General features: G+C 44.3%; 1 protein-coding gene across 3 annotated transcripts in view; it reads left to right on the top strand.

Annotated features, from left to right (window-relative positions):
- The first annotated feature begins 1953 nt into the window (after positions 1 to 1953).
- The window catches only part of LOC106563207 (guanine nucleotide-binding protein G(z) subunit alpha), a 55222-nt gene continuing 45811 nt past the window's right edge, over positions 1954 to 11364 (top strand). For all 3 annotated transcript variants that reach the window (XM_014128553.3, XM_014128552.3, XM_045690010.2), the window contains exon 1: positions 1954 to 2211. The gene's annotated coding sequence lies outside the window, so the exon portion shown is untranslated. The remainder of the gene's footprint in view (positions 2212 to 11364) is intronic.

The raw sequence follows: 11364 nt of genomic DNA, 5'->3' as shown, positions 1-11364 counted from the left end.
TACCTGCCTAGTGGTTTGTTCAGGCATTAGGCATTCTTGAGTCTGAAGCAGATATGCACCTTTTAAACATTATTTGATTAATATCGTGATAATTATCATTATCGAATGAAAAAATATATAGATATCGTGATAATTGATTTGCCATATCGCCCAGCCCTACTGTACGCCACGCTTTTCACAAGTGGCAATGCATCATAAATCAGGACTGTATGTCAAATCAACTGTATATGTAAATGTAGGACACTTATATATTCAAATCCCTTTAGTTATAAGAAAACAAGATGCTATTCATGCATAAAGATGGTCACAATGACCAGGTTCTTTTGTAGGTGAACGTGTTGTAGTTAAAGTTGCATATGATAGTGGCAATGAATTGGGTCAAGAAGACATTGTTTTCTTATGAGGCAACTTCAGGGAGGCTTTTTCATGCCTCGAGAGAATGAAAGGAATCATTTTGGTGGTAAACTGTGGATTGGACCATATCCCATCCTTTATGTCTATGGTTTGGCACATCACATTTTGTTATTGGAGGTTATAACCTCTAGGGAATTCTAAGGGGAGACAAATAGATAGAGCCATTCTCCTCCCCTTGATTTCTATCTCTCTCGCTCGCTCTCTCGTTCTCTCTCTCTCTCTACCTCTTTTGACAGATTACTGGTTCTTAAATTGTACGGATTAACAATTCCTCATGTCCAGTCTTCCTTACAGGGTGAGAGTGAGAGAGGCAGACAAAAAGTGAGAGACTAGAGAGAGACTGAAAGATTGAGTAGCTAGCACTAGCTCATTTATGACCCATAACCCAGCAGCCAACAGGGAGGGAGAGAGAGGCTGTGGTGGGACAATGACAAGCTTCCAACCCCCCCCCTCACAGCATCTGCCTGTCAGGCTGGATTAACAGGTCTGGTTGAGGGGTCAGAGGTCAGTGGAGGCAGACATGTCTACTAGTACCTACCCCCACCAGATGTGCTGCTCTTCACTGGATCTAGTGAATTCATTGAGCATTTATTTAATAGCATTTATTGAGAGTATGGTGTACTTTAGGAGTTCTAAGAATTACAGTTCTCATTTCCTCACCACATCCCCAGCAATCTGATACTGGGTTTCTTTCTCCTAGCCAGGGGGTGTGAGAAGACTTCCTTTACTGCTATTGGCTCAAACCGAGGAGTCTCCTTACACACACACAGCCCTTGTCCTTAATGATGGATGTGCAGTCAACGTCATGCAGTGGCTTCAGCAATATAACCTGTGTGTGTGTGTGTGTGTGTGTGTGTGTGTGTGTGTGTGTTCCCTTGTTATGGGTATAAGCAGAAGGTCTGTTTTTACCAAAGATAGATGAGGTGATGAGAACAGCAAGCACTGCCCCTTCACATCGCATAGTAGTATTTTTAATTTGTCAGCCTATCTATCTGTTCATGGTTAGAGCCAATAGCAGTAAAGGAAGTGGTCCTTCTGTCACAGAAACTGTTGGCACGGAAACAGCACATTACACCATTATCCAATCCCCCTCCCAGTCCCCTAGCGTCATCCCTCCTCTCCCGTCCCTTCATCTCCCCTCCACACTCTCGCTCTCTCTATCATGCATGCTATTCTAGCCATGAATGAAACCTCAGCCAAGGCTACTGTTGACTTGTCATAGACCAGAGAAAGAGAATAAGCAGGGTTGTTATACATTGAATAACACACATAACCAGGCCTTTCTATTGCTGCTCTGTCCGTTTTTATTTCCATGTTTTACATTTTCCCTTCATATGGCAATGCAACAAACCGATTCTATTGTATTCTGTTTTTGTCACCACTCTGTGTTCTGTTTAGCTTGGTGCCATTTTTCCCCTCTGTTTCTCTCATGATTTAATCCTGTCCGTTTCCCCCTTCTCTTTATCTCTGCGGACTCCTCCCTTCTCTTTATCTCTGCTGACTCCTCCCTTCATTTCCCTCTCCCTCCGCTCTCTGACACACTCAAACACGCACACACGCCCTCCTCCCCCATCGCTGCAGTGTCTCAACTGCCTTGGAGCAAACAAGAGAGGAAATAGAACAGACAATAATAAGAGAGACGAGAAAGAGGGGGATAGAAAGAGAGAGACTATGCGTGGAAGAGAGAGTGTGTTATAGGAGAATGTTGGACTAAGGGTGGATTGCACACTGCTTATCTCTCCCATGCGAGTGTTTGTCTGCAGTATCCCTGGTGAACGGACCCTGGACGGTGAAACGGTAAGCCTGCCTGCTTTATTTTCTCACACTCTTTCGTTTTGTCATCACCACTAAGTTGGCCCTCTTTGTTTGGCTGGGGTGAGGAATTGCTGTGTAATTGGATTCAAGTGGAGGAACAGGATCTTTCATGAAGGTGATGTTCTGAGATGGCACCAAGGCTAGGCTGTTTCTCCAGTTCCCTCCTCTCTGTGTAGGTGGACTAGGAGAGCCAGTGTCTGAGTACATATCCTCCTTGATACAGCCTTCATAGATACAGTATATGGTTATGTTGGGGAATGGTAAATCGGGATGTGTGCGTGCTCTGTCCATCCCATCGATCATGAGCGAACGAGAAGGAGAGAGGTAAGAGAGGGAGAGAGGTAAGAGAGGGAGAGAAGTAAGAGAGGGAGAGAGGTAAGAGAGGGAGAGAGGTAAGAGAGGTGGGAGAGGTAAGAGAGGTGGGAGAGGTAAGAGAGGTGGGAGAGGTAAGAGAGGGAGAGAATTAAGAGAGGTGGGAGAGAAGTAAGAGAGGGAGAGAGGTAAGAGAGAGAGAGAAGTAAGAGAGGGAGAGAGGTAAGAGAGGTGGGAGAGAAGTAGAGGGGGGAGAGAGGTGAGAGAGGTAAGAGAGGGAGAGAATTAAGAGAGGTGGGAGAGAGGTAAGAGAGAGAAGTAAGAGAGAAAGAGAGGTGGGAGAGAGGGAGAGAGGTAAGAGAGGTGGGAGAGGTGGGAGAGAGGAAGAGAGGTGGGAGAGAAGTAGAGAGGGAGAGAGGTAAGAGAGGTGGGAGAGAAGTAGAGGGGGGAGAGAGGTGAGAGAGGTAAGAGAGGGAGAGAATTAAGAGAGGTGGGAGAGAGGTAAGAGAGAGAAGTAAGAGAGAAAGAGAGGTGGGAGAGAGGGAGAGAGGTAAGAGAGGTGGGAGAGGTGGGAGAGAGGAAGAGAGGTGGGAGAGAAGTAGAGAGGGAGAGAGGTAAGAGAGGTGGGAGAGAAGTAGAGGGGGGAGAGAGGTGAGAGAGGTAAGAGAGGGAGAGAATTAAGAGAGGTGGGAGAGAGGTAAGAGAGAGAAGTAAGAGAGAAAGAGAGGTGGGAGAGAGGGAGAGAGGTAAGAGAGGTGGGAGAGGTGGGAGAGAGGAAGAGAGGTGGGAGAGAAGTAGAGAGGTGGGAGAGAGGGAGAGAGGTAAGAGAGGGAGAGAAGTAAGAGAGGGAGAGAGGTAAGAGAGAGGTAAGAGAGGGAGAGAAGTAAGAGAGGTAAGAGAGGTGGGAGAGAGGTAAGAGAGGTGGGAGAAAGGTGGGAGAGAGGTAAGAGAGGGAGAGAATGAAGAGAGAGGTAAGATAGGGAGAGAAGTAAGAGAGAGAGAGAAGGGAGAGAGGTGGGAGAAAGGTGGGAGAGAGGTAAGAGAGGGAGAGAAGTAAGAGAGGGAGAGAGGTAAGAGAGGTGGGAGAGAGGTAAGAGAGGTGGGAGAGAGGTGGGAGAGGCAGAGAGATAAGAGAGTTGGGAGAGTGGTGAGAGGGAGAGAGGTAAGAGAGGTGGGAGAGAGGTAAGAGCGGTGGGAGAGAGGTGGGAGAGGCAGAGAGATAAGAGAGTTGGGAGAGTGGTGAGAGGGAGAGAGGTAAGAGAGCCAATAAAAGTACTGTCACGTAGGATCTGCTGATGACTGGCTTAGCGAGACAATGAATGTGACTGTGCGGTGGGAGGTGCACACACCCCATGGAGTGTTGCTCTGCAGGCAGGCACTGGGCTGGACAGATGAGCAGTGGCTTCACACTGGCATTTTAGCATCTGCCCTTGCAGCGCTCTGCCTGCCATCCCACATCAACAATAACATCAGCACATCGATCGAAAACCGTGTTGACCCAGGATGGGTGTGTGCGAGTGTGATTCTGAGAAAGTGACAGAGTGTGTGTTTCCTGCTCTCCAGTGGCCACAGCACTGAGGGTCATTTGTGACATTTTGTGTCTCTACAATCTCTCCTATCGCTAATGGAGCATTGCCATGACTCGTGGAGCGGGGGTTATTCGGCAACGCAGGGGTGGTGTGTGTGTGTGTGTGTGTGTGTGTGTGTGTGTGTGTGTGTGTGTGTGTGTGTGTGTGTGTGTGTGTGTGTGTGTGTGTGTGTGTGTGTGTGTGTGTGTGTGTGTGTGTGTGTGTGTGTGTGTGTGTGTGTGTGTGTGTGTGTGTGTGAAAGAGAACCTGCGCAGGGAGGGGTCGAGGGGCTAGGGGGTTTAACAGTGGGGAGGCAGATTGGGCAGAGGGGCAGAGGTTGATGCAGCGGAGAGCGAGCAAAATGAAGAAAGAAAGCAAAGATTGGAAAACAGGACGAGAGAGGAGAGATGGAGAGAATGGAATGATAAACATTGAGGGGACAGGGCTGTTTAGCCGAGTGTCAGCTGGAGATGATGGACGATGTTGACTTGAGAACTGGCTGCGTGCGATAGGCCCAAAGAATGAAGTGAAACAGCCAACATCCAGGCCCTCGGACATCTAAAAATGGAGGCAAAAATTGTGCAATAAAATCCCACAATGCCTTGGGAACCTCTGGAGGAACACAGATAGTGAAATGAACCAGAGGATGTGAGATGAATAGCAACCTCTCCTCTGCTCCACGCAACCTACAAAAGCAGACCACATTGCATGAATTTCTTTGCAATATTAATGTAAACGGGGAGAGAATATAAATGCACTGACGACGGCAAACTGAAATCAAGACTAGCATTTATTATAGCACTTGATGATACAGGCTGGCTTTAATGTGATTATACTGTATTCATGTCATGAAGTGCCTATTGAGCAAACATTGAAGGAATACAGGATCTGCTTTCACAAATGAATTAGCTTGTCACTATTTAAATGTAAGATTACATACACAGACTACTAACAGATCAGTGTTTTTCTCACCTTTTTACAAGTTGTATGGCAATGTTATTTTATATCTAATTTTCCTGTCTATGTAACTACAGTGTAACTTCTACATACAACGGATAGACAGGCAAAGCATGTCTATTGTCACTCTTGCAATCATTCATCATTGGTAATGGGGATCCCAATAAATCAAATAAAATCATTGTTCAATCTAAATACCTATCATATTTTTGATGTGATATTATAATAAATGTGATGAATTAAAATCTATAACAATTTCACCTTCAAGGTGTAAGGTGTCGTAAGGTTAGGTTTACACATAGAAGGTGCTAGAACACATAGAAGGACCATGTAGAGTAAAAATGTGACGTGTACCAAGCAAACGTAACAACAACCAAGCCTAAATATACTATATATACAAAAGTATGTGGACACCCCTTCAAATGAGTGGATTTGGCTATTTCAGCCACACCCGTTGCTGACAGGTGTATAAAATTGAGCACACAGCCATGCAATCTCCATAGACAAACATTTGCAGTAGAATGGCCTTACTGAAGAGCTCAGTGACTTTCAATGCGTCACCGTCATAGGATGCCACCTTTCCAACAAGCCAGTTCGTCAAATTTCTGCCCTGCTAGAGCTACCCGGTCAACTGTAACAGCTGTTGTTGTGAAGTGGATACGTCTAGAAGCAACAACGGCTCAGCCGCGAAGTAGTATGCCACACAAGCTCACAGAAAGGGACTGCTGAAGCACGTAGTACGTAGAAATTATGCAACACTCACTACCGAGTTCCAAACTGCCTCTGGAAGCAACATCAGCACAAAAACTGTTCGTTGGGAGCTTCATGAAATGGGTTTCCATGGCTGATCAGTTGCACACAAGTCTAAGATCAACATGTGCGATGCCAAGCGTTGGTTGGAGTGGTGTAAAGCTCGCCGGCATTGGACTCTGGAGCAGTGGAAACGCTTTCTCTGGAGTGATGAATCACGCTTCACCATCTGGCAGTCCGGTAGACGAATCTGGGTTTGGCAGATACCAGGAGAACGCTAACAGCCCGAATGCATAGTGCCAACTGTAGAGTTTGGTGGGGGATAAATAATGGTCTGGGGCTGTTTTTCATGGTTCAGGCTAGGCCCATTAGTTCCAGTGAAAGGAAATCTTAACGCTACAGCATACAATGACATTCTAGACGATTATGGTCTTCCAACTTTGTGGCAAAAGTTTGGGAAAGGCCCTTTCCTGTTTCAGCATGACAATGCACAAAGCGAGGTCCATACAGAAATGGTTTGGCCTGCATGGAGCACTGACCTCAACCCCATCGAACACCTTTGGGCTGAATTGGAACGCCGACTGCAAGCCAGGACTAATCGGCCAACATCAGTGCCCGACCTCGCTAATTATCTTGTAGCTGAATTGAATCAAGTCCCTGTAGCAATGTTCTAACATCTAGTGGAAAGCCTTCGCAGAAGAGTGGAGGCTGTTATAGCAGCACAGGGGGGGGACCAACTCCATATTAATGCCCATGATTTTGGAATGAGATTTTTGATGAGCAGGTGTCCACATACTTTTGGTCATGTAGTGTAGGTCAGACATTTCACATCTTGGTGTGCTTTACGTTATTGGGGTATGGCAACGATTTATACTGGTAACCCTAGAGAGAAGAAACTTGACCCATAGTGATGTTTGGCACTTTCTCAAGTAGCTGCCATGTCAGTAATAGCTCCTTCTGTGCTATGGGAGACGTCCACCAAAGACAGAACCAGTAGTCTTTCAACATATGCCTCATCACTCCTACAAGTAAGGGATAATCAACGAGGAGCTATGCGTTCTTTGGAAAATAATGAACAACGAGGAAGGTGTGTTCCACGACGTGCTTGTGGGGTGAGACCATGGTATAATACAATTTTTAAACTGGGTGGTTAAAGCCCTGAATGCTGATTGGCTGACAGCCTTGGTATATCAGACCGTATACCATGGATATGATAGAACATTTATTTTTACTGCTCTAATTACGTTGGTAACAAGTTTATAATAGCAATAAGGCACCTTGGGGGTTTGTGGTATATGGCCAATATACCACGGCTAAAGGCTGTATCCAGGCACTCCGCGTTGCGTTGTGCGTAAAGACCAGCCCTTAGCTGTGGTATATTGGCCATATACCAAACCCCCTCGGGCCTTATTGCTTAAATATATCCTCAAACAAAAACATCCAGTAGCCTAAGATCCATCATTCTGTGTCTGTATTTTCTATTACATAATAATAAGTAGCTCTCAGGAAATAACTACTGAACCACAGGTCAGGGATCTTAAAAATATTAACTTAGAACATTTCTCCACTTCTATTCGCAGCCTAGATTACACTCTATTATGATGTGGCTTGATCACCCATGCAATGAGAGTGTGTTTGAAGCCTGAAGTTGGACTGAGAGGAGAGGGAATGTGGCTTAACGAAAGCAGTCAGGGGCAGAGTGTGTGAACGGAGTTGAGCGGTCGAAAATGCCGCTCATGGAGCGCTCTGGCTGACGCTCCACGTTCTTTCCATTTGCTCTGCTAAAAACCACTCCTCACTCACAGGAAGAAGAAAAAAACTGCTGCTCCAAATTAGCTCTATTCATTAAAATCACAATTTAACCAACACCTATCAATTGTTGTGACTACCTGAACCTACCATTTGGTTTTGAAGTATTGAAACCATATGATTTAAATGAAAAGTATTATAATAAACATGAAATTTCAGATAGGTTACATGTCATATTAAACAGCATATAAACACTCTAAATAGGTCAGGAGACAGACAGGGAGCCTAAGAAGGAGTAAAAATGAATTATTTAGGCTATATTATTTAAATTATTTCAAGGCTATAGCCCACAAAGAAATATATTGTAAAGCATTTGCGAGTGCGACACACTAGGCTGGTAGTCAGGAACATTAAGCGCTCAGCATTTAAGCAACATTTCGTGGGATTAAATCATTATAGTCTATACATTGCGCATATAGGCTGTGATTTACTTCGAATTATATATAAATTAAACGATGCCTTATTAGGCTCACTCTACAGTGCCTTTGAATACATTTTTAGAAACACCAGTTTGGCCAGAATATGTGGCTTCACGCTCATGTGGTGGTCCCAGGAGAGACGGCCAGCAGCAGAGAATATCCTCTCAGAATTTGCAGAGCCACTGTGGATGCGAAACACCCTTTTGGCCACTTTTGCCAGGTTGGGCAGGGATGCAGAATTTTTTTTCTACTATAGGTAGGCCTAAAGGCTTTTAGGCAAAATAACCCAATCAAAACAGAAAGCTCCTTGCAAGTTGGAATATGCCAGGACTATGGGCCAAAATCAATTATGACCTGTATAGATATATATAAAAAAAAATGTATGACCTTGTATAGATAATATAACAACAATTAAGGAAACTTTTCAGAGATCAGATTTTTTTGTTAATAAATACTTTGCTACAATGACACGTAATTAGCTGCCCACTGTCACGTCCTGACCAGTGAAAGAGGTCATTTGCCATAGTAGTATGGTCAGGGCGTGGCAGGGGGGTTTGTTTTGTATGTATTTTGGGTTTTCTGTTTCTATGTGGGTTTGTTCTAGTTGTCATTTTCTATGTGTTGGTTTTCATGTTCGGCCGGGTATGGTTTCCAATCAGAGGCAGGTGTCTTTCGTTGTCTCTGATTGGAAGCCATACTTAGGTAGCCTGTTTTTCCTTTGGGCTGGTGGGTAGTTGTTTTCCGTTTTAGTCTAAGAACCTGACGGGACTGTTGTTGGTCGTTTTATTGTTTTTTTTGTCAAAGTGTCTTCATTAAAGAATTAAGAATGAGCACTATCCACGCTGCGTCTTGTTCTCCATTCCACGACCCCTGTGACACCCACCTCGTTCCTTTATTTTAGCATGTGCAGTAGTAAGTACACCATCATGCTTTCGGGATATGTGTCTTTTCAGATTCCGCAATGATTCTTTAGTTGTGCACACTACATCACCACACTCCATCTCCTGGTCCTCCGCATCTTGATTTTGTCACCTTGATTTTGATTTTGTGTTTCTTTATGAAAATATTTAGCAAACTCCATTACAGTAGCTAAAGCAAGGGGCTATAGCAGCACACAAATACATGCTGGGCCGGGCATGCCCTGAGCTCGTGAAGTGAGCGCTATTGGAGCGAAATTGGAGTGGGCTGGAAGGCCGACGCTCCAGAATCTCGCCCTGCGCTCCAGCCCAATTGGGCACGCGCTGCTCCTTGCTCCACTCACATACTCTGGTCAGTGGTCACTGGTAACTTTGGCTGTAATGATGGATGACAGGGATCAGCTTGTCATACCAAAGTAAATCACACGTCTCCATTGAGCGCTCTAAGGTTTTGCTGACACACAAATTGGTTAAACTCACACACTCACATCATGCCATGCCATTGCCCATGTGGTGCCATACATGACACAATGTAATATAATTGCCATATGGGTCTACAGTGAGGGGAAAAAAGTATTTGATCCCCTGCTGATTTTGTACGTTTGCCCACTGACAAAGAAATGATCAGTCTATAATTTTAATGGTAGGTTAATTTGAACAGTGAGAGACAGAATAACAACAGAAAAATCCAGAAAAAAACGTATGTCAAAAATGTTATAAATTGATTTGCATTTCTTTGTCAATGGGCAAACGTACAAAATCAGCAGGGGATCAAATACTTTTTTCCCTCACTGTATATTACGTACTTGAAATACTGGCACAGCAGTACTAGTGTAGCACAGCATGTTTCTGCAATTTTGAATGGGGCTTTTAATAACCTGCCAGTAAAGTTCCCCAAAGAACATATCAAACAGGAAAAACAACAGTTAAGTTCAGTTTCACCCCTGCTAACCAATCTCTAACATTGCCTTAGCTACTCCATTGTGTGACATAATGGCTTGGGACTGTCCTAGGGACAGCTCTAGCTTTAAAGTGTCATGCCCTTGTAGGGAGTAGAACTGGCTGACTTTACCACTTAAATCGATTGTTATATAGTACAGGGGAAATTATACAATATGCCCCTCTCCTCTTGCACTTAAGTACAATGATTTATGTGGACACATTCATGTTATATTATATTACTCTAGGCCTGCAGGCTGTGGGAATAGCCATCAAACTGGCTTCTATGAAGTTGTTCTGCTAATTCGTTCAGCAATTGAATAACTCTGATAACCCACTCTGGAATGCAGTAAACACATACATAACGCTTACTGTTAACTGTTTTTAGCAAGATACACCTTTCTCTTTGTTATTCTGTTAGGTCAAATACTGTGCCATGTCTTGTGACCCATTGTGCTAACTGGTTCTATCTCTGCTGGCACCTGAACCAACCAGTTTCTCTGCTTTTCTCCCCAGACTCAGGATAGGTGTTGCTCCAGTTACAGTGCTTTGCCAAAATATTCATCACCCTTTGCATTTTTCCTATTTAGTTGCATTACAACCTGTAACTTGAATTGATTTTTATTTGGATTTAATGTAATGGACATACACAAAATAGGCCAAATTGCAGAAGTGAAATGATTTTTCTTTTTTTTAAATGCAAAAATGTGTATTTCTTTTTTTTTTCTTCCATTTTCAAAAAAAAAAAAACCTGAAAAGTGGTGGGTGCATATGGATTCACCCCCTTTGCTATGAAGCCCCTAAATAAGATCTGGTGCAACCAATTACTTTCATAAGTCACATAATTCGTTAAAGTCCACCTGTGTGCAATCTAAGTGTCACATGATCTGTCAGATGATCTCAGTAGATATACACCTGTTCTGAAAGGCCCCAGAGTCTGCAACACCGCTAAGCAAGGGGCACCACCAAGCAAGTGGCACCATGAAGACCAAGGAGCTCTACAAACAGGTCAGCGACAACGTTGTGGAGAAGTACAGATCAGGGTTGGGTTCTAAAAAAAATATCAGAAACTTTGAACCTCCCACGGAGCACCATTATAAAAAAATTGAAAGAATATGGCACCACAACAAACCTGCCAAGAGAGGGCCGCCCACCAAAACTCACGGACCAGGCATGGAGGGCATTAATCAGAGAGTCAACAAAGAGACCAAAGATAACCCTGAAGGAGCTGCAAAGCTCCACAGCGGAGATTGAGTATCTGTCCATAGGACCAGTTTAAGCCGTACACTCCACAGAGCTGGGCTTTATGGAAGAGTATGGGCATGTGGAAGACTCCCCAAACATATGGAAGAAGGTACTCTGGTCAGATGAGACTAAAATTAAGCTTTTTGGCCATCAAGGAAAATGTCTGGCGCAAACCCAACACCTCTCATCACCCCGGGAATACCATCCATCCCCACAGTG

This window comes from Salmo salar, chromosome 11, assembly GCF_965601325.2.
Source record: "Salmo salar chromosome 11, fSalSal1, whole genome shotgun sequence".
NCBI classification, from domain to species: domain Eukaryota; kingdom Metazoa; phylum Chordata; class Actinopteri; order Salmoniformes; family Salmonidae; genus Salmo; species Salmo salar.
This window is presented reverse-complemented; position numbering and strand designations above follow the sequence as displayed.